Source organism: Schistocerca nitens, chromosome 6 (genome assembly GCF_023898315.1).
Source record: "Schistocerca nitens isolate TAMUIC-IGC-003100 chromosome 6, iqSchNite1.1, whole genome shotgun sequence".
Taxonomy (NCBI): domain Eukaryota; kingdom Metazoa; phylum Arthropoda; class Insecta; order Orthoptera; family Acrididae; genus Schistocerca; species Schistocerca nitens.
Window position 1 is genome coordinate 528195470 of NC_064619.1, and position 26414 is coordinate 528221883.

Consider the following 26414-nt stretch of genomic DNA (forward strand, 5'->3'; position numbering starts at 1 on the left):
AGTCTTAACTAATGTTTTCTTTCAGAATACGAGGCGATTGATGCAGGCTGTCAGACAGAACTACACATCTTAGTTTTAGTGATGAAATATGCTAGAAATAAGGAATAGTTGTATAATGAATAATGAAGTGACTTTTTTGCAGATGATGATGAATGGTGATGAATAATGATGAAGAATATGATAATATGGATAATGAAGTTTTTTCTTTGCAGATGAGGATAAGGATAATGAAGTTTTTCTTTACAGGTGATGATAATAATGGAGTTATGGTGATATGGATAATGAAGTTTTTCTTTGCAGATGAAAATAATGATGAAGTTTATATATTTACTGTTAGTTAAGAGATGCTATGTAGTTATTTAAGTATTTGTTGCAGTTCGTTTTGACAGTATGTCTTATATCGCATGGTATGATGACTGAAGGTTTTGGAAAGGACAGCTAGAGAACATATATATTTTTTATACACATTTCACTACCTGTTAATTCGAAGTTCACTACTTTTCAGCATAATATGCGTTTCTTCTTTCAGTTTAATAATCCATTTTGTATATTTTGCAGGAGAAATTATTCATGAAATTAATGTGCTATAAGCAGTTGTTTATTAAACCTATGTCGTTTATGAATGTGATCACATATACTCTACTTGTTTCATAACCTTGCTACAGCTGACTCATGACGAATGACGTTACACATCTTCATTTGCAGCAATAACTCAAGCAAACAACGGAATTACCAGTCGCAAATAATGCTACTAGTTTAAGAGAGTTCTGAGTAATACTGATCAGCTCTGAATAGTATGTCACTTCAATAATATCTTCTGAAAAATGAATAAAAAAAATGCTTTCTAACTGGCCAATGAATGTCACTGATTATTGTAATAAGATGACCTATGATGCCAATGATTACTATAATTAGATTAATTATGTATAAATTCTATGCCAATAATTAACTCATTTTGAATAATGACTTCTGAATAATACAAAAATAGCTTTGTAACTGGCCAATGAATACCACTGATTATTGTAATAAGATGACCTATTATGACAATGATTACTATAATTAGATTAATTATGTATAAATGCTATGCCAATAATTAACTCATTTTGAATGATCACTTCTGAAAAATACAAAAAAAATGCTTTGTAGTTGGCCAATGAATGCCACTGATTACTGTAATAAGATGACCTATGATGCCAATAATAATTAAGTGAATTGTGTTAATACTATGCCATTCATTAGCTTCTGTTTTGAATGATGACTTCTGATGGTTTGTAACTGGGCAATGAGTGCCAATAATTATTATATTCAGATAATTTATGAACATTATTCTGTAATACTACATACATGGTACAGAAATGTTCAGTAACTGGGAGATGAGTGCCACCAATTACTCAAATCAGTTGTTAGACTAGTGTAATTCTCAATGAAGATTACTTTGTGTCTTAAAGTCCTTCACCTTCTGACCTAATTACCAGAAATTACTGCAATATCCATTTGTCCTGTCTATCCTCATGATCATGGAGCACTATATTTGGTTTTTGCATTAATTCTACGTTGGTCTACTTTACAAGAACATGGAGTTGACACGACATGCTGTCCACCACCTTGAGCGATGGAGATGTTATTATGGTCCCACTGTTTGGTGTACCTAGTGTACTACCAAAATGATAACATGAAATATTATTACGACATTTCAGTGTCTTGGCTACACTGATTAATACTTCAAGGAAAAGAATTTCAGATTGTCTCACTTGGTGTTGTGCTTCTGTAGAAAGATACGGACTTTCAGTGCAGCTGCGTGCAAACTAAAGTGCTACAACCATGACGCAATCCTTCCCATTCCTTTCCTAATTCTTGTAAAATGATAAAGACATATACAGTGCGTGTGCACTTCATTTCATTTGTTAACAAGGTCAGTTGTCCTAAAAATACTAAAGACTTCTATAGTGCGTGTGCACTTTATTTCACTCCTTGATATGTTTATTTGTAGTAACAATATTAGAGAGTTTTACAGTGCATGTGCACTTTATACCATTTGTACTCATTACGTATACATTTTTTTGTGATTCCCAGATATGTTCTGTATTACAGTGCGTGTGCACTTTCGTCATTTTGTTAACATGATTTGTATTCATTGCATATACATTTTGTGATTTGCTGATATGTTCTGAACTACAGTGCGTGTGCACTTTTGTCATTTCTCAATATGATTTGTACTCGTTGCCTATACATTTGTGATTTCCTGATATGTTCTGTATTACGGTGCGTGTGCACTTTTGCATTTGTCAATATGATTTGTACTCATTATGTTTATTTGTTGTAAAAATATTAGAGAGTTTTACAGTGCGTGTGCACTTTATGCCATTTGTACTCATTACGTATACATTTTTTTATGATTCCCAGATATGTTCTGTATAACGGTGTGTGTGCACTTTCGTCATTTTGTTAACATGATTTGTATTCATTGCATATACATTTGTTATTATGGTCCCACTGTTTGGTGTACCTAGTGTATGTTCTGAACTACAGTGCATGTGCACTTTTGTCATTTGTCAATATGATTTGTACTCATTGCCTATACATTTGTGATTTTCTGATATGTTCACTACTACAGTGCGTGTGCACTTTTGCCATTTGTTAATATGTTTTGTAATTATTGTGTATACATTTTGTCATTGCTTGATATGTCTGTACTCAGTGCATATATTTTATTTCATGTTCTGCACCTATATATATATATATATATATATATATATATATATATATATATATATATATATATATATATATATATATACTCCTGGAAATTGAAATAAGAACACCGTGAATTCATTGTCCCAGGAAGGGGAAACTTTATTGACACATTCCTGGGGTCAGATACATCACATGATCACACTGACAGAACCACAGGCACATAGACACAGGCAACAGAGCATGCACAATGTCGGCACTAGTACAGTGTATATCCACCTTTCGCAGCAATGCAGGCTGCTATTCTCCCATGGAGACGATCGTAGAGATGCTGGATGTAGTCCTGTGGAACGGCTTGCCATGCCATTTCCACCTGGCGCCTCAGTTGGGCCAGCGTTCGTGCTGGACGTGCAGACCGCGTGAGACGACGCTTCATCCAGTCCCAAACATGCTCAATGGGGGACAGATCCGGAGATCTTGCTGGCCAGGGTAGTTGACTTACACCTTCTAGAGCACGTTGGGTGGCACGGGATACATGCGGACGTGCATTGTCCTGTTGGAACAGCAAGTTCCCTTGCCGGTCTAGGAATAGTAGAACAATGGGTTCGATGACGGTTTGGATGTACCGTGCACTATTCAGTGTCCCCTCGACGATCACCAGTGGTGTACGGCCAGTGTAGGAGATCGCTCCCCACACCATGATGCCGGGTGTTGGCCCTGTGTGCCTCGGTCGTATGCAGTCCTGATTGTGGCGCTCACCTGCACGGCGCCAAACACGCATACGACCATCATTGGCACCAAGGCAGAAGCAACTCTCATCGCTGAAGACGACACGTCTCCATTCGTCCCTCCATTCACGCCTGTCGCGACACCACTGGAGGCGGGCTGCACGATGTTGGGGCGTGAGCGGAAGACGGCCTAACGGTGGGCGGGACCGTAGCCCAGCTTCATGGAGACGGTTGCGAATGGTCCTCGCCGATACCCCAGGAGCAACAGTGTCCCTAATTTGCTGGGAAGTGGCGGTGCGGTCCCCTACGGCACTGCGTAGGATCCTACGGTCTTGGCGTGCATCCGTGCGTCGCTGCGGTCCGGTCCCAGGTCGACGGGCACGTGCACCTTCCGCCGACCACTGGCGACAACATCGATGTACTGTGGAGACCTCACGCCCCACGTGTTGAGCAATTCGGCGGTACGTCCACCCGGCCTCCCGCATGCCCACTATACGCCCTCGCTCAAAGTCCGTCAACTGCACATACGGTTCACGTCCACGCTGTCGCGGCATGCTACCAGTGTTAAAGACTGCGATGGAGCTCCGTATGCCACGGCAAACTGGCTGACACTGACGGCGGCGGTGCACAAATGCTGCGCAGCTAGCGCCATTCGACGGCCAACACCGCGGTTCCTGGTGTGTCCGCTGTGCCGTGCGTGTGATCATTGCTTGTACAGCCCTCTCGCAGTGTCCGGAGCAAGTATGGTGGGTCTGACACACCGGTGTCAATGTGTTCTTTTTTCCATTTCCATATATATTCTGTGATTGTAAAGATAATTAATTATGAAAAATTTGTTGCTCATGGCAAGTCCAATTGACTCACCATCGCTGTCAAATTTTTGCCCCCCCCCCCTCCCCCCAGTGGAGGGCTATGTAAGGTGTATGCTTCGCCGGCGATGGGCGAAGCATGACAGAATCTCTGACCAGAGAGTAGTTTATTGTTAGTCGTTGCTTGTCGCGTGTCAGTGCTTGACTGCGCGAGTCGACAGTAGTAGTCTGCGCGAGTCTGTAGTAGTCAGTCGACAGTAGTAGTCGGTCGGCTTTAGTAGCGAGTGGACGGTAGTAGTCTGCGGGAGTCGGCATGCGTCGGCGGTGTGCTCTGCTCACGACTCTGGTCAGGACTCTGGACGATGAGTATTGTTGTAGAAGGTAAAGAAGCAGCCTTGCGCATAATTAATTATGTACGTTAATTGTAATTTAATTTGTTCAAAAAAATGCCCCAATAATAATTTTTTTATAAAGTAACTCTTTTAAAGAAAAACATTCATTTCAATGTAAAGAACATTTCCAATGGATCATCACTCCTTCCAATAATCCAAAAAAAAAAAGAAATATATACATCAGTATTGCACGAAGCTGTGTCCAAGAATGTATAAGTAAGAGCAGATATAAGTGCAGTTTTATTGAGGTAAGAATTTTTGCTTGTTTTATTCAGAATACAGGGCCAAAGGTCAGCGCTGCTGTCCTTATAAAATTTATCAGACATTATTATTTCTGTTAGGAAGTTACATTTCCTATATGGTTCATTATTTAATCAATATTATTGTGTGGGTTCATGGTCTATTATCATTCTTTAATTTCTGCGGGGAGGTTACACTTGGCTCCATTTCCATTTCTTATTTAACAAAATTTCTCTTGGGAGGTTACAGCGGGACATGCATTTTGGACCATGCGTGTTTGGCGATCTAGCTTATCTGATGCTTTCGGTTTTTTCTAACCTGTCACACCTGCGGTAGAAGGGTTTGCAAGCGTCAACAATATAGGCTGCCGTACCGCATGTACAATCACATACGTTTATCAAGAAGGGCAGCAGAGTTGCAGGGACAACAAAGTGGATGATTCACGTTTCAGACCTTGAACATTACCCAATATGGCCTTCTTATGTAGGTACTGCGAACAACTGAAAGAAAGGGGAAACTACAGCCGACGCGTTTCCCGAGGGCATCCTGCACTACAGTATGGCTTAAAGACGAGTGAATCATCTTGGGTATCTTTTTCCGAAATTAATGTAGTCCCCCGTTCTGATTTACGAGTAGACGCTACTCAGAAGGATGCGTTCTTCGTGCCCGAACGTGGAATGTTACTTGATTCCTTAATCAGGTAGGAAGATAAGAGAAATTTAAAAGAGAAATGGATAGGTCGGAGTCACATAGAATGGGAATCAGTGACGTGCAGTGGATGGAGGAGCAGGATTTCTGGCCATGCGAATACACGGTTATCAGTACGAACCAAGAAGGATAATGCACGAGTAGGCCTACATAGGAAACAAATATGATTGCGGATAAGCTACTATGAGCATCTTAATGAACACACAATACCCAAGAGAGTCACAAAGCCAACACCCATTGTAGTGGTACAAGTACGCCTATATTCTTTCAGCAACGTATGGCTGGATAAAATAAATTATTCAGATTGTTAAGGGAGGTAACTGTTAAATTGTAATGCGAGGCTGAAATTTCATAGCAGGAAAATGAATAGAAGGAAAAGTAATATGAGAACGTAAAGTGGCGGAAAGGAATAAAAGGGGAAGCCGTCTGGTATAATTTTACATTGAGCACATTGCTAATGCATGGTTTAAGAATCGTGAAAGAAAATTATACCCGTGGAAGAGATCTGGATATCCGAGACGGTTTTAGATACGGCATGTAACAGTAAGACAGAAATCTCGAAACCAGATTTTAAACTAAAAAGTAATCCCAGGAGCAGATGTGGTCTTCGACCACAATTTACTAGTTCTCAACTGCAAATTAAAAACTAAGAAATCGTAAAAGATTATGAATTAAGGAGATTAGTCCTGGATAAGTAGAAAAAACGAGAGGTTTCTCAGTTTCAAAGAGCAAATATTGACTGAAAAAGAAGAAAGCAGTACATCAGAAGACAAATGTGTAGCTTTGAGAGACGAAATACTGAAACCAGCAGAGGATCACACTGACAAAAGTCAAGGATCAGTAGAAATCCTTGAACAACAAACGAGGTGTTAAGTTTAATTGACAAATGGAGAAAACATAAAAACATGGTAAACGAAGCAGGCAAGAGGGAATACCGAAGTCTAAAAAACTGGATTGACAATGTAAGGGTAGAGTATCCTTGGATATAATGATTATTCTACAGATATAATGATTATTTTATAAGATAACGTCTTTCAGAAAATACAAAAAACTAAGAGTGTCTCAGCCTGCTTAGGAAGTAAATGCAACTTTCTCTATCTTAACAGTTTCAGACTGTAATTGTATTTTCGTAAACGTGATAACAGAAGGTGCAGTCTGCATTAATAAATAGTGTTCGATTTAAAATTGTGTTTCATCATCTTGACATAGTCCTTGGCCGATTCCAATGTTGATCACCAAGCGGAAATATAGAGTACAAATCAATACATAGTCACCGCAGAAGGTGTATCTATAAGACAAAGAAGTATGCCTTCTACGCAAAAAAAAAAAGGATGGCTGGGCGAGAAATGGCTTTCCGTGATTTCCCTAAATCACTTAAGGCAAATGCCGGGATGGTTCTTTCGAAAAGACACGGCCGATTTCTTTCCCCACCCTTCCCCAAAACGAATTTGTGCTCCGTCTCTAATGACCTCGTTGTTGACAGGACGTTAAACACTCATCTCCCCCTCGTCCAGCTGGACGAGAAACATAAAACTTTAGATGCATATATTACTACAGGAATGATACATGACAGATATAGGAAAATTAAGAAAACCTTGAAGAAAAGAAAAACGCAAAAGAAGGGCAGGAGCATACGGAACGGCTCGAGGACGTCTCAAGTAACAGAATCGAATACGTTGTCCTCGACGGGAGTGTTCATCAGAGACAAGGGTATCACCAGGAGTGCCCCAGGGAAGTGTAACAGAACATCTATTATTTCCTATATGCACAGGCGGATAATGTGAGCAGCGTTCTCCAACAATTTGCTCATGATGCTGTGAGGTACGGGAAGGTGTCGTCGTTGAGTGGCTGGAGAAGGATACAAGCTGACTTAGGCACAATTTGTAATTTGTAGTTTGTGTCGCAGGTTCGAATCCTGCCTCGGGCATGGATGTGTGTGAAGTCCTTAGGTTAGTTAGGTTTAAGTAGTTTTAAGTTCTAGGGGACTGATGACCATAGATGTTAAGTCCCATAGTGCTCAGAGCCATTTTTTTGTAGTTTGTGTGATGAGTGGTAAGTAGCGTAAGTAGCTCTAAAGTAGAAAACTTTAAGTTAATGCAGATGAGAGGGAAAAACAAACCCGTAGTGCATACAGCATTAGCAGTGTGCTGCTTGACAAAGTTAGGTCGATTAAATATCCAGGCGTAACGCTGCAAAGTGATATCAAATGGAACGAGCATATGAAGATTGTGTTAGGGAAGGCGAACGTTCGATTTATTGAGATAATTCTGAAAAAGTGTGGTTCATCTGTAAAGGAGACAGCACTTAGGACACTCGTGCGACCCATTGTTGAATACTTTTCGAGTATTGGGATCCGCAACAAGTCGGATTAAAGGAAGACATCGAAGCAATTCAGAAGCGCGATCCCAGATTCGTTACCGGCAGATTCGATCCTCACTCAGGTATTACAGAAATGCTTTGGAAATCCAGATGGGAGTTCCTGGAGAGGAGGTGACATTCTTTTCGAGGAATAATCTTGAGAAAATTTAGAGAACAGATGTTTGAAGCTGATTGCAGAACGATTCTACTGCTGCCAATCTACATCTCACAAAGGACCACGAAATTAAGATTCTATAAACTAGAGCTCGTATTCCGAAGACTGCAACAGCTGACTAGTGCGAGAATTACCGCACAATCAACTTAACAGCCCTTGCATCTAAGTTGCTGACACGAATAATACACAGAAGAATGGAAAAGAAAATTGAGGATATATTACATGACGATCAGTTTGGTTTTAGGAAAGGTAAAGGCACCAGAGAGGCAATTCTGACGTTGCGGTTGATAGTCGAAGCAAAGCTAAAGAAAAATGAAGACACGTTCATAGCATTCGTCGACCTGAAAAAAGCGTTCGATAATGTAGAAAGGTTCAAGATGTTCGAAATTCTGTGAAAAACAGAGGTAAACTATGGGGAGAGACGGGTAATATACACTCCTGGAAATGGAAAAAAGAACACATTGACACCGGTGTGTCAGACCCACCATACTTGCTCCGGACACTGCGAGAGAGCTGTACAAGCAATGATCACACGCACGGCACAGCGGACACACCAGGAACCGCGGTGTTGGCCGTCGAATGGCGCTAGCTGCGCAGCATTTGTGCACCGCCGCCGTCAGTGTCAGCCAGTTTGCCGTGGCATACGGAGCTCCATCGCAGTCTTTAACACTGGTAGCATGCCGCGACAGCGTGGACGTGAACCGTATGTGCAGTTGACGGACTTTGAGCGAGGGCGTATAGTGGGCATGCGGGAGGCCGGGTGGACGTACCGCCGAATTGCTCAACACGTGGGGCGTGAGGTCTCCACAGTACATCGATGTTGTCGCCAGTGGTCGGCGGAAGGTGCACGTGCCCGTCGACCTGGGACCGGACCGCAGCGACGCACGGATGCACGCCAAGACCGTAGGATCCTACGCAGTGCCGTATCTGACCGCACCGCCACTTCCCAGCAAATTAGGGACACTGTTGCTCCTGGGGTATCGGCGAGGACCATTCGCAACCGTCTCCATGAAGCTGGGCTACGGTCCCGCACACCGTTAGGCCGTCTTCCGCTCACGCCCCAACATCGTGCAGCCCGCCTCCAGTGGTGTCGCGACAGGCGTGAATGGAGGGACGAATGGAGACGTGTCGTCTTCAGCGATGAGAGTCGCTTCTGCCTTGGTGCCAATGATGGTCGTATGCGTGTTTGGCGCCGTGCAGGTGAGCGCCACAATCAGGACTGCATACGACCGAAGCACACAGGGCCAACACCCGGCATCATGGTGTGGGGAGCGATCTCCTACACTGGCCGTACACCACTGGTGATCGTCGAGGGGACACTGAATAGTGCACGGTACATCCAAACCGTCATCGAACCCATCGTTCTACCATTCCTAGACCGGCAAGGGAACTTGCTGTTCCAACAGGACAATGCACGTCCGCATGTATCCCGTGCCACCCAACGTGCTCTAGAAGGTGTAAGTCAACTACCCTGGCCAGCAAGATCTCCGGATCTGTCCCCCATTGAGCATGTTTGGGACTGGATGAAGCGTCGTCTCACGCGGTCTGCACGTCCAGCACGAACGCTGGTCCAACTGAGGCGCCAGGTGGAAATGGCATGGCAAGCCGTTCCACAGGACTACATCCAGCATCTCTACGATCGTCTCCATGGGAGAATAGCAGCCTGCATTGCTGCGAAAAAGGTGGATATACACTGTACTAGTGCCGACATTGTGCAAGCTCTGTTGCCTGTGTCTATGTGCCTGTGGTTCTGTCAGTGTGATCATGTGATGTATCTGACCCCAGGAATGTGTCAATAAAGTTTCCCTTCCTGGGACAATGAATTCACGGTGTTCTTATTTCAATTTCCAGGAGTGTACAATATGTACAAGAGCCAAGAGGGAATAATAAGAGCGGACAACCAAGAAATAAGTTCTGGGATTAAAAAGGCTGTAAGAGAGGAATGTAGTCTTTCGCCTTTACTGTTCAATCTGTACATCGAGGAAGCAATGATGCAAATAAAAGAAAGGTTCAGTAGTCGAATTAAAAATCAAAGTGAAAGGATATCAATGATATGATTCGTTGATGACATTCCTATCCTGGGTGAGAGTGAAGAAGGATTACAGGATCTGCTGAATGAAATGAACAGTCTAATCATTACAGAATATGGATTGAGAGTAAATCGAAGAAAGACGAAAGTAATGAGAAGTACCAGAAATGAGAACGGCGGGAAACTTAACATCGGAACTGATGGTCACGAAGTAGATGAAGTTAAGGAATTCTGCTATCTAGGCAGTAAAATAACCAATGATGACGGAGCAAGGAAGAGATCAAAAGCAGACTAGCACTGGCAAAAAGGTCATTCCTGGCCAAGAGAAGTCCACTAGTATCAAACATAGGCCTTGATTTGAGGAAGAGATTTCTGAGAATGTACCTTTGTACGGATGTGAAACATGGACTGTTGGAAAACCAGAACAGAAGAGAATCGAAGCATTTGAGATGTGGTGCTACAGGCGCATGTTGAAAATCAGGTGGACGGATAAGGTAAGAAATGAGGAGGTTCTGCGCAGATTCGGAGAGGAAGGGGATATGTGGAAAACACTGACACGGAGAAGGGACAGTATGATAAGACATCTGTCAAGACGTCAGAAAATAACTGCCATGGTACTAGAGGGAGCTGTAGAGGGCAAAAACCGCAGAGGAAGACAGAGACTGGAATACATCCAGCAAGTAATTGAGGGCGTAGGTTGCATGTGTTACTCTGAGATGAAGAGGTTGACACAGGAGATATATTTGTGGCGGGCCGCATCAAACCAGTAGGCATTGGAAAGTCGCTTTTCCCTTGCTTTATTTGCGAGAGTGACAGGAAAGGAAATGACTAGTAGTGGTACAGGGTACCCGCCGCCACGCACCTTACGGTTGCTTGTGGACTGTGTACGAGGGTCGTTCAATAAGTAACGTACCACATTTTTCTTCTGAAAGCAGGGTGATTTTATTCAGGGTTTCGATACACCATCTGATTACCACTCCTATGCCTGCAAAAAACCCATTTTTCATCATAAACTACGTTCAATGCGACAGTACTTACACCGCGGAGGAGGGAGGTTGGAGAGGGGGGGGGGGGGGAGCGGCTGTATGCCAGGATGGCACCACTCTACCGGACAACGTCGGAGCCAACCTGTTGTTGAATCAATAATGCCTGCACGTACGGCTTCCCGCAGATTGAATCCTTCATTTGGCCAAACAGATAGAAGTCGGATAGTGCGAGATCCGGGCTGCAGAGTGGATGAGGAAGAACATCCAATTAAGTTCTGTGAGCTCTTTTCGGGGCCCAGACTTACATGAAGTCTTGCGTTGTCATGGGGAAGGAGAATTTCGTTTGCAGCTTTGTGGCGATGAACACGCTGAAGTCGTTTCTTCAATTTACTGAGGGTAGAACAATACACTGCACACTTTATCGTTGCACGATGTGGGAGAAAAGCACACAGAATAACCCCTTCAGAGCCCACAAGGACGACGCCATGACTTTACCGGTGCTTTGAACTTTTTCTTCGGAGGAGAGTTGGTGTGGAGCGATTCCACGGATTGCCGTTTTGTTCTACTAACCCTGGCATCATCGCCTGTGAAAACGTGCGACAACAAATTGTCACGTGCAGCCTCCTAACCCACTCGCCTTGGGTCAGGAGGAACAAACCTCTGAGTTCCACAGCTGGTAGACGGGTGTGGCAACACTGTCAACAGAGACCAGAAGGAGGGAGGGGGAGGAGAGGGAGCCCTGAGGAGGAGGCAGGAAGAGGGGGTTAGAGTTGGTAGGAAGGGTAGATGTCAGGGCGAAGCTCATCATCCGGGAGTGGTAGACGGTGGAAGTTACGTTGGGAAAGGAGATGGAGGGTGTGGAGATGGAGAGAGGGAGGGACACAACGGTAAAGGCGCGGCAACGGGGCGGGAGTGGAGAGGAATGGAGACACCAGGGGGTGAGGGGGATCAAGGCGACGGACAATATATAGTGTGCGGATGTGTTCAAGGAAAAGGAGAAGGTGGGGGAAGGGGATGAGGTCATAGAGGATGCGCTTGTGGGACGGAAGGCGGATGCGGAAGGCGAGGCGGAGTGCATGACGTTCGAGGATTTGGAGGGCGTTATAGAACCGGGGAGGGGCGGAAATCCAAGCGATGCTGGCATAACAAAGGATGGGGCGGATCATGGATTTGTAGGTGTGGAGGATGGTGGAAGGATGCAGACCCCATGTCCGGCCGGACAGGAGTTTCAGGAGGCGGAGGCGGTTGTGGGCTTTGTTTTGGATGGTAAGGAGATGGGGAGTCCAGGTGAGGTGGCGGTCGAGGGTGAGGCCAAGGTATTTGAGGGTAGGAGTGAGGTGGATAGGACGGCCATAAATGGTGAGGTAGAAATCATGGAGGCGGAAGGAGCGGGTGGTGCGGCCTATGATGATCGCCTGGGTCTTGGAGGGATTAACACGGAGGAACCACTGGTTGCACCAAGCGGTGAATTGGTCAAGGTGGGTTTGGAGAGTACGTTGGGACCGTTGAAGGGTAGGATAAAGGGCTAGGAAGGCGGTGTCATCAGCGAACTGGAGAAGATGAACAGGAGGGGGAGGTTTGGGCATATCAGCAGTGTACAGGAGATAGAGGAGAGGGGAAAGGACAGAACCTTGGGGCACGCCGGCAGAGGGGTAGAAAGTACGGGAGTTGGAATTGTGGATAGTCACATAGGAGGGACGATGGGAGAGGAAGGAAGCAACGAGACGGACGAAGTTGATGGGGAGAGCATAGGTCTGGAGTTTGAAAAGGAGCCCGGGATGCCAGACACGGTCATAGGCGTTCTGGAGGTCAAGGGAAACAAAGATAGCAGAGCGACGGGAGTTAAGTTGGAGGGAAAGAAGATGGGTAAGGTTAAGGAGCTGGTCGTCAGCAGAGAAGGAAGGCCGGAAGCCACATTGGGTAAGAGGAAGGAGGCGGTGCTGGTTAAGGTGGCGGTGGATACGGCGAGAGAGGATGGCCTCAAAGACCTTACTGAACACGGAGGTGAGGCAGATGGGACGATAGGAAGAGGTAGCAGAGGGGGGTTTGTTAGGCTTAGGGAACAGCAGGACACGGGAAGTCTTCCACAGGTCAGGGTAAAATCCAGTGGAGAGGAGGACATTGTACAGGGTAGCAAGGACAGACAGGAAGGATGGAGGGGATTCCTTGAGGTGACGGTAGGTGATGCCATCATGACCAGGGGCGGTGTTGCGTTTGGAGCGGAGGACGAGTGTGATGTCTTGCATGGTGATGGGAGTGTTGATGTCGGAGGGGGGTAGCCGATTCAAGTACTGGAAGCTAGGTGCCGGGGTTGCTACGGTTTCTCGCTTATATAGGCATGATGACATCATCAGCAGCCAATCAGATCGATCCAATGTGGCGCGCGCGCTGAAGTCGATCCGGGCAGCTAGCGGAGCTATTGCCCGTGGCAGCTCCGGTGACGTCAGGTGGCGCCAGGGCAGGCGCCACTTTTGAAACGGCCGCTCCCCCGTCGCGCATCTGTCTCTGCTTTCTTTCGATGTCCAACGCCAGTCCCCATGCCCTGCTGAGTGTGTATCCCTTGTCTCTGTTGAAATTGTACTTGTTTAAACGAATCTCGGCCGCTTCATTTATAACGGTGTCCTAATATGTAGAAGCATGAGCCAACACTTTTGTATTTTCGAACTATATTTTAGGTCCGTTTTCAAGGGAATGCTCCTCTATGGCCGACTTGTTAAGCTCCCTTTGTTTTATATGGCGCTTGTGCACAATACAACGCTCAGCAACCATGCGAATTGTTTGTCCGATATACATGCTGCCACATTCACATCGGACACTCGAAGAGCAATGTCGTCTTTAACAGGGCGCAACATATCTCGTATCTTGGTGGCGGGCCGGAACACTGGTCTTAGCCCATGTTTCTGCACGCGAGGTCCTAACTTACTGCTAGTTGCTCCACAGTATGGCAGGAATACAGTCCGTTTGGCCTCTTCTACTGATTCACCAAGTGCATTTCGTCGGCGGCCCTTGAAAGTGTTTGCGATTTCTCTTTTGCTGTTTCCATTTTCCCTGAAAACACGTTTTAAGTTCTGAAATTCAGACTGTAGGTGGTCGTCGTCAGAGGTAATCGTGTCTCTACGAACCAACGTGTTCAGGACAGCTTTCTTGTGTACAGGATGGTGGAAACTATTGGCGCTCAAGTACCGATCAGTGTGTGTTGGTTTCCGGTACACTGAATAACCAAACTGGCCTCCTGCCTTCCGCTCAACCAAAATGTCCAAGAATGGTAGCTTGCCGTGCTTCATCTCGACAGCAAATTTAATGTTGGGATGAACACCATTCATATGATCGACGCACTGCTGTAGTGTATCTTCACCATGAGGCCATATCAGGTCATCAACGTATCGTAGAAAGCAAGACGGCCGTAATGTCGCAGTTTGCAGAGCCTGCTCCTCAAAGTGCTCCATGAAGAAATTTGCGACTGCTGGAGACAGTGGTGATCCCATGGCTGTGCTGTCCGCCGTTCGAATTGTCGCGGCTGGAAAACCGAGAACGTTTCATTCATGTATGCCGTCGCGAAAGACTCCGAGCATACTTGCGTAGTTGTTAACGTTACTGGCAGCTGGCACGAAGATCCACGGATTGAAAAGAGGTTCCATTCAGCCTCATGAAGCCAAAATATAATCTGATTTATAAAATAAGAAGCGAAACTGACAAACAAGCCGTCGAAGCTATGTCATCAAATCGAAAGATTGGTGGGAAGAAAATAGTACTAGCGAATGTTACCCATTTTACTACACCTACACGGATGCCCTGCAAATCACATTTACGTGCCTGGCAGAGGGTTCATCGAACCACCTTCACAATAATTCACTATTATTCCACTCTCGAACAGAGCACAGAAAAAACGAACATCTATATCTTTGCGTGCGAGCTCTGATATCCCTTATTTTATTACGATGATCGTTTCTCCCTGCGCAGGTCGGCATCAACAAAATATTTTCGCATTCGGGTCAGAAAGTTGGTGATTGAAACTTCGTGAGACGATTTCGTCGCAATCAGAAACTACTTTGTTTTAATTATGTCCATCCCAAATCCTGTATCATGTCAGTGACACTCCCTCCCTATTTCTGAACAATACAAAACGTGCTGCTCTTCTTTGAACTTTCTCAGTGCACTACGTTAATCCTATATGGTAAGGATACCACACCGCTAAATACTACTCGAAACGAAGACGTACAAGCTTAGTGCAGGCAGTCTCTTTAACAGAACTATTGCATCTTCTAAGCGTTCTGCCAGTAAATGGCAGTCTTTCGTTCGCCTTCCCCACAGCATTGACTTCGTGTTCTTTCCAATTTAAGTTCTTTCGCAATTGTAATTCCTAGGTATTTTGTTGAATTTACGGACTTTAGATTTGACTGATTTATCATGTAACCGAGGTTTAACGGATTTCTTTTAGCACTCATGTGGATGACGTCACACTTTTCATTATTTACCGTCAATTTCCAATTTCCTACGATGTTCGCTAATGTGCCTAATGGTGACAGACACGAAAGTAATGTTCATGTATAGGCACGACAGTCTTGTGTCTGGAATACTTCTGAATCATAACTTCTTCTACAGCTAGTGGAATGTGTTCAATTGTTCAAAGAACGTTGGGACTTCAGTTACATCTTGTTGGGTCTGTGGTTCTGACACATTGACAGTAATGGGGAGAAAACTATATGCAGGAAGTGTATCGATAATCCTCGATATTACTACTCTGTGATGTGTTCGACGCCAGGAACAAATCATTCATATCCAGGAATACATCGTTTATATTCTTCAACGCAAGCGTTTGCATTTTCATGTTCAATTGCCGTGACCGGAAACGTACATCATGTTGGTAGACTCTGCATATGTGAAAGCTCGTAACACCGCAACACAGAAATAACTGCGACCTTACAAGCCATAACGTGATCCATCTTTTCGTGTTGGTGGTATGAATATCCCAATGCTATTCTCTCGAGTGGCGGAAAGGTAAGAAAGCAAAACTTTACTGAATAAGAAAGTGCATGTAATGTATTTATTACTACATCTTCGTCAAGGTGACTTTAAATTTTGTACGCACATGTTTGTGCCACAAACATTATAAGCCAAATGACATATTCGAAGCATCGTTGTTAGTTATGGTATCCAACATTCAACTCTCATTGGAATTAGCTGAATACCGCAGTCTAACCACCAAAATGAGATTGCATCATATCTGTAATGAGAAATATGTATCATAATGTTCTCAATAGTATAATATCACCATAATTGCATCGTATTTATTGTGGTGTCAACGTTCGATACCACACTTGTTAGGGGTTGCAGATATCGACCGCGGTCCGTATTAGTATGGTTGGACCCGCGAGTCGCGACCAGCGCCGCTCCGCGGCTTGTGACAAGTATCTAGCGAGCTCTCGTCCACTCTTGCTCGGGACGTCAACTAGGAATGTAGCATAGCCTTCAGCTGAAAGGAAGCAACCTCTAACAAGGCGATTAGTCAAGTAATGCCTCTCTAGATATATCTGTTTGTAATTATATGTATGCTGCATATAAAGAAGCCTGTAACACAAATTAAGTACAATATATATTATTTTTTACCCACGACAAGTAATTGTTCAAATGTGTGTGAAATCTTATGGGACTTAACTGCTAAGGTTATCAGTCCCTAAGCTTACTCACTACTTAACCTAAATTATCCTCAGGACAAACACACACACACCCATGTCCGAAGGAGGACTCGAACCGCCGCCGGTACCAGCCGGACAACTAATTATTTCAGTCGTTGCAGATACAGACTATGCAGCCAGCTCCTTACCGACCTCACTGCCAAATCTGCAATATATGTTTCTATTTAGCATTGGCCGCCTGTCATCATCACAACTAACGACGAGAATCGTAACATTTAAAATTCATACAGGTTTACTACAGTGTGATGTTTGTTTCCTCTCCGTCTTTCCAGATTTTGCTCAGTATTTCATGTTCCACAAAATTTAGATCGGAAAAGCAAAATCTTGAAAAGGAGAGGGATGTAAAGAAGAATGTGGCACAGCGAGCAGCTGTCTGCCGCTGTTTCTTGATGAGACTTCGGTGTAGAGAAAGGTGTTGTCGTTGACTGACTGTAGGAGAATACAAGATGGCTTACTGTTAGGCCAAATTTCTAGTTGGTGTGTTGAATGGCAGCTTGCTCTACATATAGAAAAATGTAAGTTAATGCAGATGAATACGTAAAACAATCCTGTAATGTTCGAATACGGCATTAGTAGTGCGCTATTTCATACAATCATGTCGATGAAATATCTGGGCGTAATGTTGCAGAGCGATATGAATTGGAACGAGCACTTAAGGACGGTAGTAGAGAAGGTGAATAGTCGACTTTGATTTATTGGGAGAATTTTAGGAAAGTGTGATTCATTTGCAAAGAAGGCCGAGTATACAGCACTAGTGCAAGCCATTCTTGAGCACTGCTCGAGTGTTTGCGTTCCCCACGTGGCCGGATTAAAGGATGACATTGAAGAAATTCAGAGACTGGATACTGGATTTGTTACCGGCAGCAATACGCAAGTGTTACGTAGAAGCTTCATGAACTCCAATGGGATTCCCTGGAGACTGGAAGACGACGTTCTTATCGCCGAACACTATTGAGAAAATGTAGAGATCCGGCATTTGAAGCTGACAGCAGAACATTTCTACTGCTGCCAACATATATTTCGCCTAAGGGCTACGAAGATAAGAGAAATTAAGATTGGTAAGGAGGCCTATTGATAGTCGTTTTTCCTCGCTCTATTTGCGAGTGGAGCAGAGAAGGAAATTACTAGTTGTGGTACAAAGTACCCTTTTCCGTGCTCCATATGTGGCTTTCAGAGTATGTATTCAGAGATAGAACTTTACTGTGATCTTAAACTTAGTCTTCGATCGTATATAACTCTTAAAATGAAATAAAAAATAAATTGAATTGTCAACTTTACTTCATAAGGAATTTCTCTGGCTGCCCATGTTTCTACATATGAGGATCGGTTTTTTGAGTTCTTTTCGGATCTATGCTTGATAGCTTACTTCATATTGTAGAATGAAATTTTCACTCTACAGCGGAGTATGCGGTGATATGAAACTTTTACTTCATATTGGTTAATTCTACACAGTCGCTATTGTCATATTTTGGACAATGGTTAGAACAGGAATAGGTGCGTTGCAAGAGTTACATTTCAGTTCTGCTGATAAAGCTACGTTCGAAACATAAAAACAAACCTTTAAAACAATATTTGGCAGACACATGTTTTACATGTATCGGTGGTTCCCACAATCGTGTTGTGGTTCCACGCCTTAGCAAAAGAGAAAGGTCAGTACTTAAAAACTTTTAATTATACCATCTTTCCAGATATCTGTAGATCGTCTTGCAGTTTATTCATCACAGAATATTCTTTGACACATACACGAAGTCACACGACTTCAGAATGAAATAATCCGATTTCTTTAATCAAACAATTCAAAAACCGGTTGCTCAATAAGAGTTGCCATTAAGTAACGAACTTGAAGCTGACATCTTACAGAGCCCAAAACATTAGGTCCACTACATTTATACCTCCGTGATTCACCGAGGTGGCACTTCCCTGGGATGTCACTCTTACATGCACGTGCTAGTTTCCACTGTTGGCACCGAGCGACGTGGCACAGTGGTCAGCACACTGGACTAGCATTCGGGAAGATGACGGTTCAAATCCATGTCCGGCCATCCTGATTTAGGTATCCCGTGATTTCCCGAAATCGCGCCAGGGAAATGCCTGGATGTCTCCTTTGAAAGAGTACGGCCGATTTGCTTCCCCGTCTTTCCCTAATCCGAGCCTCTGCTCCGCCTGTAATGACCTCGTTGTCGATGGGACGCTGAGCACTAATCTCCTCCTCTTTCCCCTCGACTGCTGGAGATACCTATCGACTTCTGTAGTCGTATTCCAAATAGCATCTTGTGCTGACGTAAGCTGTCACAAGCACACCGGTCGGCAAAGATGTAGCGCGAAGATCGATAGTAGGCGCTGGATCAAACTCGCCTATCACGAGAGAGGCCAGAGACAGACTGACAAGCAACACGGTGTCAACGCCCTCCTGAATGCAAGTATTTCGGCCGCCGTTACTGACCGGAGGGCTCAGTCACTAACTTACTCAGACTACGACAGTGCATAGCGACCAGATCGAGACTAGCAGTGAGACTGAAGTTTGTAACAGCAAGATTACCGATACTGTCTGCAAGAGGACTATTATGAATGAGCTCGTACCACAACGAATGGATTCTATTAAAGTTAAATAGCAGCTCTCTGTTCGATTAAATAAAGAATCGTGTTAATCCACGAGTGTGTTGTAGAAAGAGGATACCACCTGTTGTGTTGGCAGACGAGCCAACACCGTGTTACGAATGGAGGCCGAAATGCACGCGTTTTAGCTCACGCAGGCTGGCGTGAGGAGGGAAGAACTATACTGAAGTGAGGTCTGGAACATGACAAGTTATTAGAATTCAGAAAGCGGACGTAATTAGTTTGATACTTAACTTTAATCCATTAATGATGAACGTCGCTCTTGACGGTACATGAGTTACAATATTATCTTTTCAGAAGACATAGTAACTGAATATGGCGCCTTGCTAGGTCGTAGCAAATGACGTAGCTGAAGGCTATGCTAAACTGTCGTCTCTGCAAATGAGAGCGTATGTAGACAGTGAACCATCGCTAGCAAAGTCGGCTGTACAACTGGGGCGAGTGCTAGGGAATCTCTCTAGACTAGACCTGCCGTGTGGCGGCGCTCGGTCTGCAATCACTGATAGTGGCGACTCGCGGGTCCGACGTATACCAACGGACCGCGGCCGATTTAAAGGCTACCACCTAGCAAGTGTGGTGTCTGGCGGTGACACCACACCACCCATAATAACATCCTCTTCCTTGCTTTCTACAGTGGCGACGAGGATACTACAGTTGCGACGAAGATAATTCAGTGACGAACGAAGTTAATTAACTTGGCCGACGATTTTGCTTGCTTGTGTTTTAGCTTGCAGGGGTGATCGTGTTCAAGTGTTTGCTAATTTGTTGTTGTGTTCCAGGATGGGGCCCGCAGAACTTTTCAAATTTCTGTTTTCACAGGCTTTACTTGCTTTTTGCTACAGCATATTTGTGTAAACCATGAATTTCTCGCCCTCTCCACCCCCTCCCCCAGCGCCTGAGGCGCAGACGGCCAATATGATGGATCTAACAGAAGCTTTTCAGTTTCAGAACCAACAAATTGCTTCCCTAGTGATGACGGAACAGCAACTACTGCCGCCCGGGTTAGCCGCGCGGTCTGGGCGCCTTATCACGGTTCGCGCGGCTGCCCCCGTCGGAGGTTCGAGTCCTCCCGCGGGCATGGATGTCTATGTTGTCCTTAGCGTAAGTTAGTTTAAGTTAGATTAAGTATTGTGTAAGCCTAAGGACCGATGACCTCAGCAGTTTGGTCCCATAAGACCTAACCACAAATTTCCAACAACTACTGGTTCTGCGTCGGCACACAACAGACTAACCAACCAGCCAGCCCAACAAGTGCCGCCGACCAGTACACCGACGTTCCGGTAACTGATTTAATCAGAAGAAGAATGGCTCGAATACCTGACTCAGTTCCAAGCACATTGTCGAGTTCACCATGTTCAAGGTACTGTAAAGTTACAATACTTCCTTTCCATTGAGGGGTCCCCACTATTCAGATTAATACAAAAACTATTCCCAAGTGCCTCTCCCGACGAACTCAACAATGACCAAGTAAGCACTGCATTAACTCAGTACTATGACCAGCAAGTCCAAGTAGCTGTAGCTAGATATCAGTTTTTTCGCTTGCAGAAAAAGCCGAAGTACCACCAGTGGTACACAGAATTAACGGGCACGACTAGGAAGTGAAAATTTAAGTGTAGCTATGGCAACTTTTACAGTGATCTCATGATGTGGGATGCAATAACATTCAATGTCCCAGACAGTATAATACGGGAACAGATTTTAAAGTACTCTGATCCATCACTTCCCCAAGTATTGCGAATCTTAGGACACAATGATTTGGGGGCCATAGTGGCCGATAAGTTTGACCAGGCCCTGATTTGTCGATTCGAGTCGCCCCTTGTTCGCTAGCCACAACAACGAGAGCGGACAGCCACGTAGACATGCAAACAGGTCTGCCCTAGATGTTTTGCTCGCCATAAAAGACAGGAGTGCCCATCACGTAACGCCACATGTTACACGTATGGAAAAAAGGCCATGTCCAAGCGGTTTGTTTGCAACGGCACAAAAACGCCACTCCCAGGAAAACAAGGGTCGTGCAAAAGCAGTGAACGCTGTGTTTTCAAAATCTACAACAGGTTCTGACAAAAGTAAGATTAAGGTTGTGCCTCCTTCTGGCTCTAGTGCTGTGTAACGACGTTCTAACAAACTACTTGTCTCATGACGAATTGCTGTCCGCCCCCGGTAGCTGAGTGGATAGCCGGCACGGTAGCTCAGCGTGTTCGGTCAGAGAGCCGGTTGGCCCCTGTAATAAAAAACTGAGTGGAAGGATCAACCACCGAACTTGAACAGCATGTCTTGCGACGTCCGCAACGACCAAACACAACGATCAATAACGAAAAAAAAAAAAAAGTGGTCAGCGCGACAGACTGTCAATCCTAATGGCCCGGGTTCGATTCCCGGCTGGGTCGGAGATTTTCTCCGCTCAGGGACTGGGTGTTCTGTTGTCCTAATCATCATCATTTCATCCCCATCGACGCGCAAGTCCCGAAGTGGCGTCAAATCGAAAGACTTGCACCAGGCGAGCGGTTTACCCGACGGGAGGCCCTCGTCACACGACCTTTCTTTTTTTAAATTACGAATTGCTGGCCGTCGTGTGAACATTCAGTTAGACACAGGTGCCTCAGTAACTTTGCTTAATCGTGTCACGTACGAACAGTTATATTCACCGCACCTTTCTTAATCTAGCAAGCACCTCACTGCTTACAACGGACAGGAAATTCCAGTGCTTGTAGAGCCTAGTTTACCAGCCACTCACAAATATCACACCAGGACAGTGAATTTTACTGTGCTGAAATCAAAAGACAGTGAGAACATACTCGTATTCTTTTCAGATTCATTTGATTCGTTTGGACTCAGTATCCAAGACAATATACTTTCAGTGACTGCTTTTAATCCATAAAACAGTGTAGCTAAGTTGCTTGAAGAATTTCCTAAACTATTTTCAGAAGGAATGAGAAAAGCTAATCCCTTTCTAGCAAATGTTACATTGAAAGACAATGCACAGCCTAAGTTTTTCCGGGCACGCCCCATTCCAATTGCTTTAAGAGACGAAGTAGCCAGTGAATTACAGAATTGCAAGATAACTGTGTAATTGCTCTCATTGAAGCTAATCAATGGGCAAGTCCTGTCATTATGTTGCCTAAGATTTCTGGTCGAACTCGCATTTGTGCTTGACTTCAAGTCTACAGTCAACCCACAGACAGTTGGTTCAAATGGCTCTGAGCACTATGCGACTTAACTTCTGAGGTTATCAGTCGCCTAGAACTTAGAACTAATTAAACCTAACTAACCTAAGGACATCACACACATCCATGCCCGAGGCAGGATTCGAACCTGCTACCGTAGCGGTCGCTCGGTTCCAGACTGCAACACGTAGAACCGCACGGCCACTACGGCCGGCCACAGACAGTACTTGACGCTTATCCGCTACCTCGTCCAGAGGAACTCATGGACAGGCTTGGTGCAGGACGTCACTTTTCTAAGATAGATTTGCGTGATGTCTAATTGCAAATTCCATTATATGAAGAATCACAGAAAGTGTTTGTTGTAAAAACACACTTAGCACTGTTCAAGTATTTGCGTTTGCCCTTTGGCAGTGCTTCTGCACCCGACATTTTTCAACGTTACTTACAATAGCTGACTGCAATTGTGCCACTTTGTTCAAACTAACTTGACGATATTGTCGTTTCAGGTCATACACCAGAGTATCATATTGCCAATTTGCCTACTCTTTTTCGAGTGTTGCCGGAAGCAGGACTCAAGTGTCGTCTCGAAAAGTGTGACTTTTTTCAAACTGACCTACAGTGCTTAGGTCATGCGATAAGCAGTCAGGGTGTGCACCCCCTACAAACTCATTTGCTTGCAATCCGTGACCTGCCTGTTCCTCACAATGTGTCAGAACTGCAGGCAGTACTCGGCAATATGACATACTACATTCGGTTCATAACGAATGCAGCTCTACAGGCGCATTTGAGAAATTAAAAAATGCCTTGCTCAGTGACAGAGGTTTAGTGCGTTTTGACCCTGCCAAGCTGGTAGTTTTGAAAGTCGATGCTTCTTCCTACGGAATCGGCGCTTTGCCTTCGCACAGAGTTGGTGCACGAGACAGACCCATTGCTTTCGCCTCAAAGGTGTTAACTCAAACTCAGTGCAGTTATTCTCAGAATGAAGAAGCTCTCGCTGTTGTGTATGATGTGACCAAATTCCATCACTATTTGTATGGTCGCAAGTTCTTTTTACTGACAGTTCAAAAGTCTTTGCGGTCCTTGTTTTGTCCCACAACGCCGGTTCCTACACGCCCTGCTAAAAAATTGCAAGTTGGGCTTTGTTGCTTTTGAAGAATCAGTATGAAATTGTTTTCAGACCTACGGTAAAACGTGACAATGCAGACACCCTATCTCACCTTCCCATCGGCTCAGACTCTGATTTTCATGCAGCTGCCCCATCTTGTTGTCAAATCGATGCGCAGGACTTTGTATTGCTGGAATCTTTTCCCTTGCACTACAGAAATATTGCACAGGTCACGGAAGCAGATCTCAAGATTTTGTTGCATTACATTCGCTCGTCTTGGCCTCGTTCATTGAACAGTTTCCAGAGCTCAGTTGTGCGCCGATACATTGCGCGTCGACAAAAATGGTTCAAATGGCTCTGAGCACTATGGGACTTAACATCTGAGGTCATCAGTCCCCTAGAACTTAGAACTACTTAAACCTAACTAACCTAAGGACATCACACACATCCATGCCCGAGGCAGGATTCGAGCCTGCGACCGTAGCGGTCGCGCGGTTCCAGACTGAAGCTCCTAGAACCGCTCGGCCACACCGGCTGGCGCGCGTCGACACAACCTTCCAGTTCATCAGGATGTGATTCTAGTTCAAAATGACAGTGCACAATTGCGCGTGCTTATTCCCAAAGTATTCCAACAGGGTTGGTTGCTATTGCTCCATTGGGTAATGGTTCGCACTATATAGTAAACGAGACGGCACTGTACATGGCAGGGCATGGGCGCCCACATTGAACAGATGACGTCACAGTGTCGCGCATGCGCGGAAAACCAATCCGCTCCGCCACAGACATTCTCAGCTTGGCCTAAGACTCAATCGCCGTGGCAACAAATGCACATTGACTTTGCAGGACCATTTTGGAACACTCGTTGGCTCGTAGTGGTAGACTCTTTTAGCAAGTTTCCATTTGCGGTGCCTATGGCTTCTACCACAGCACGTAGCACCATTCAAGCGTTGTCCTCCATATTTTGCATAGGTTTACCAGAAGTACTTGCGTCAGACAACGGACCACAGTTCACTCCACGTGATTTTGAATAGTTCTGCGAACGAAAAGGCATTCGTCATCTACCAAGTGCACCGTTTCACCCCCAGTGCAACGGAGAAGCAGAACACTTCGTACGTACTTTCAAACAGCAGATGGTCAAGCTTCGCACCACTCACACATGGGAACAGGAGCTGCAACTCTTTCTCGCCTCCTATCGCTCCCACCCAAGAGACGGACCATCGCCGTCGTAACTTCTGCATGGCCAACGCTAACGGACGCTGCTACACTTGCTGCACCCACGACAGCATCTGACGCCACCAATGGTTCACAAATATCGCTTTGCGCCACGCGATCTTGTTCTTTTCAGGGTTTGTGGCAGCTGTAGGTTGGGAAAGAGGCGTGATACAGGAACGCATTGGCTCTTTTATGTACTTGGTTGCAGCGCCGCCACCAGAACCAAATTCGTGCTTGTCATTTGCCCCGTGATTCTGCTGCTTTTCTTCCCCCAGATTCAAGGCCTCACGGGACCGCACGGCCTTCGCAGCCCCCAAGACACCCCAGGAGGAGCGAATGGACGATGCGCCCTCGCCTCCGCCGCCCCCGATATTTCATTCGTAAGTGCAGCCATACAAGCAATATTTTCTGTTTTACATGTGGATTACGGTTGCGCTGTTTACTTTTATTCTTTCCAGTAGGTTTAGTACCTTCCGAAGAGCAAACTCTCTCACATACGAGCCACACCGTAACAATGGTTTCGACCCCGCACATCACACATCCCTGCACGACAGAGAGAGACTTGATCGCGCTGATTGTTGGCACCCTAAATTCCTCTCGCCAATAATTGTTATTCATTCTTCACATTTGCTCCCTTTTTAAAAAAGATTATAGCTAGAACATCCGGAGACAGCGGTCATGTGCGTTAGTTCTATGTGTATGACTGTATGAATGTGTGTGTTTGTGTGTGTGTCTGCTTTGCTTCCTTTCTGAAGAGGCTCTGGCCAAAAACGTCGGCCGAAATCGTGCCTGCCTGTTGCTCGGGGGGCGAGTAGCAGTCTATCCGCTTCTCACTATAATTATTCCCTCATGAAATTTGTTGTAAATAATCCACTGCACTTCAACAGGAACAGTCACGTATATAATTACAATACCAGAAGAAAAAATGACGTTCATTGCGCCACATTCAGGTTGTCTGTAATACAAAAAGTTTTGATCACTTACGCAGCAGTATAAATTGCCCGACAGACAGCAAAATAAAATCTGAAACTAAACAGAAAAAGTTTCTCTTTGACAGCTCCTCCTGTTCCGCAGAAGACTATCTATTATTGTTTGTGTAAATGGTGATGGGTAGGAATTTCTGACTAATATCTGCCTTTAATTAAAAAATAAAAGAAGTTAGTAAATGATCAGCATGGAAGCATATTTACAAAAAAAGTTGATGTTAATATAAAATGACTCACTCCACATCATTACGATTTATCGTGTATGTGATACATGGAACACTAAACTAACTATTGGTACATCACAAATCATAGTAAAGATTTGCATACTTTGAAAACCTCAAACTGAAATTCAAAAGTAAAATTAATTCCAGATGTCATGTGTTTGTTTATTCCCGAAAAACTGACAATCACGGCGAGAAATATTGCGGGAAAAGAAGCAAATAGGCTGCTATTGTAAAGACAGGCCTATATACGCTATCGTTACTTAAAAATGACTTACTTGTAAGTTACAGCAAAATA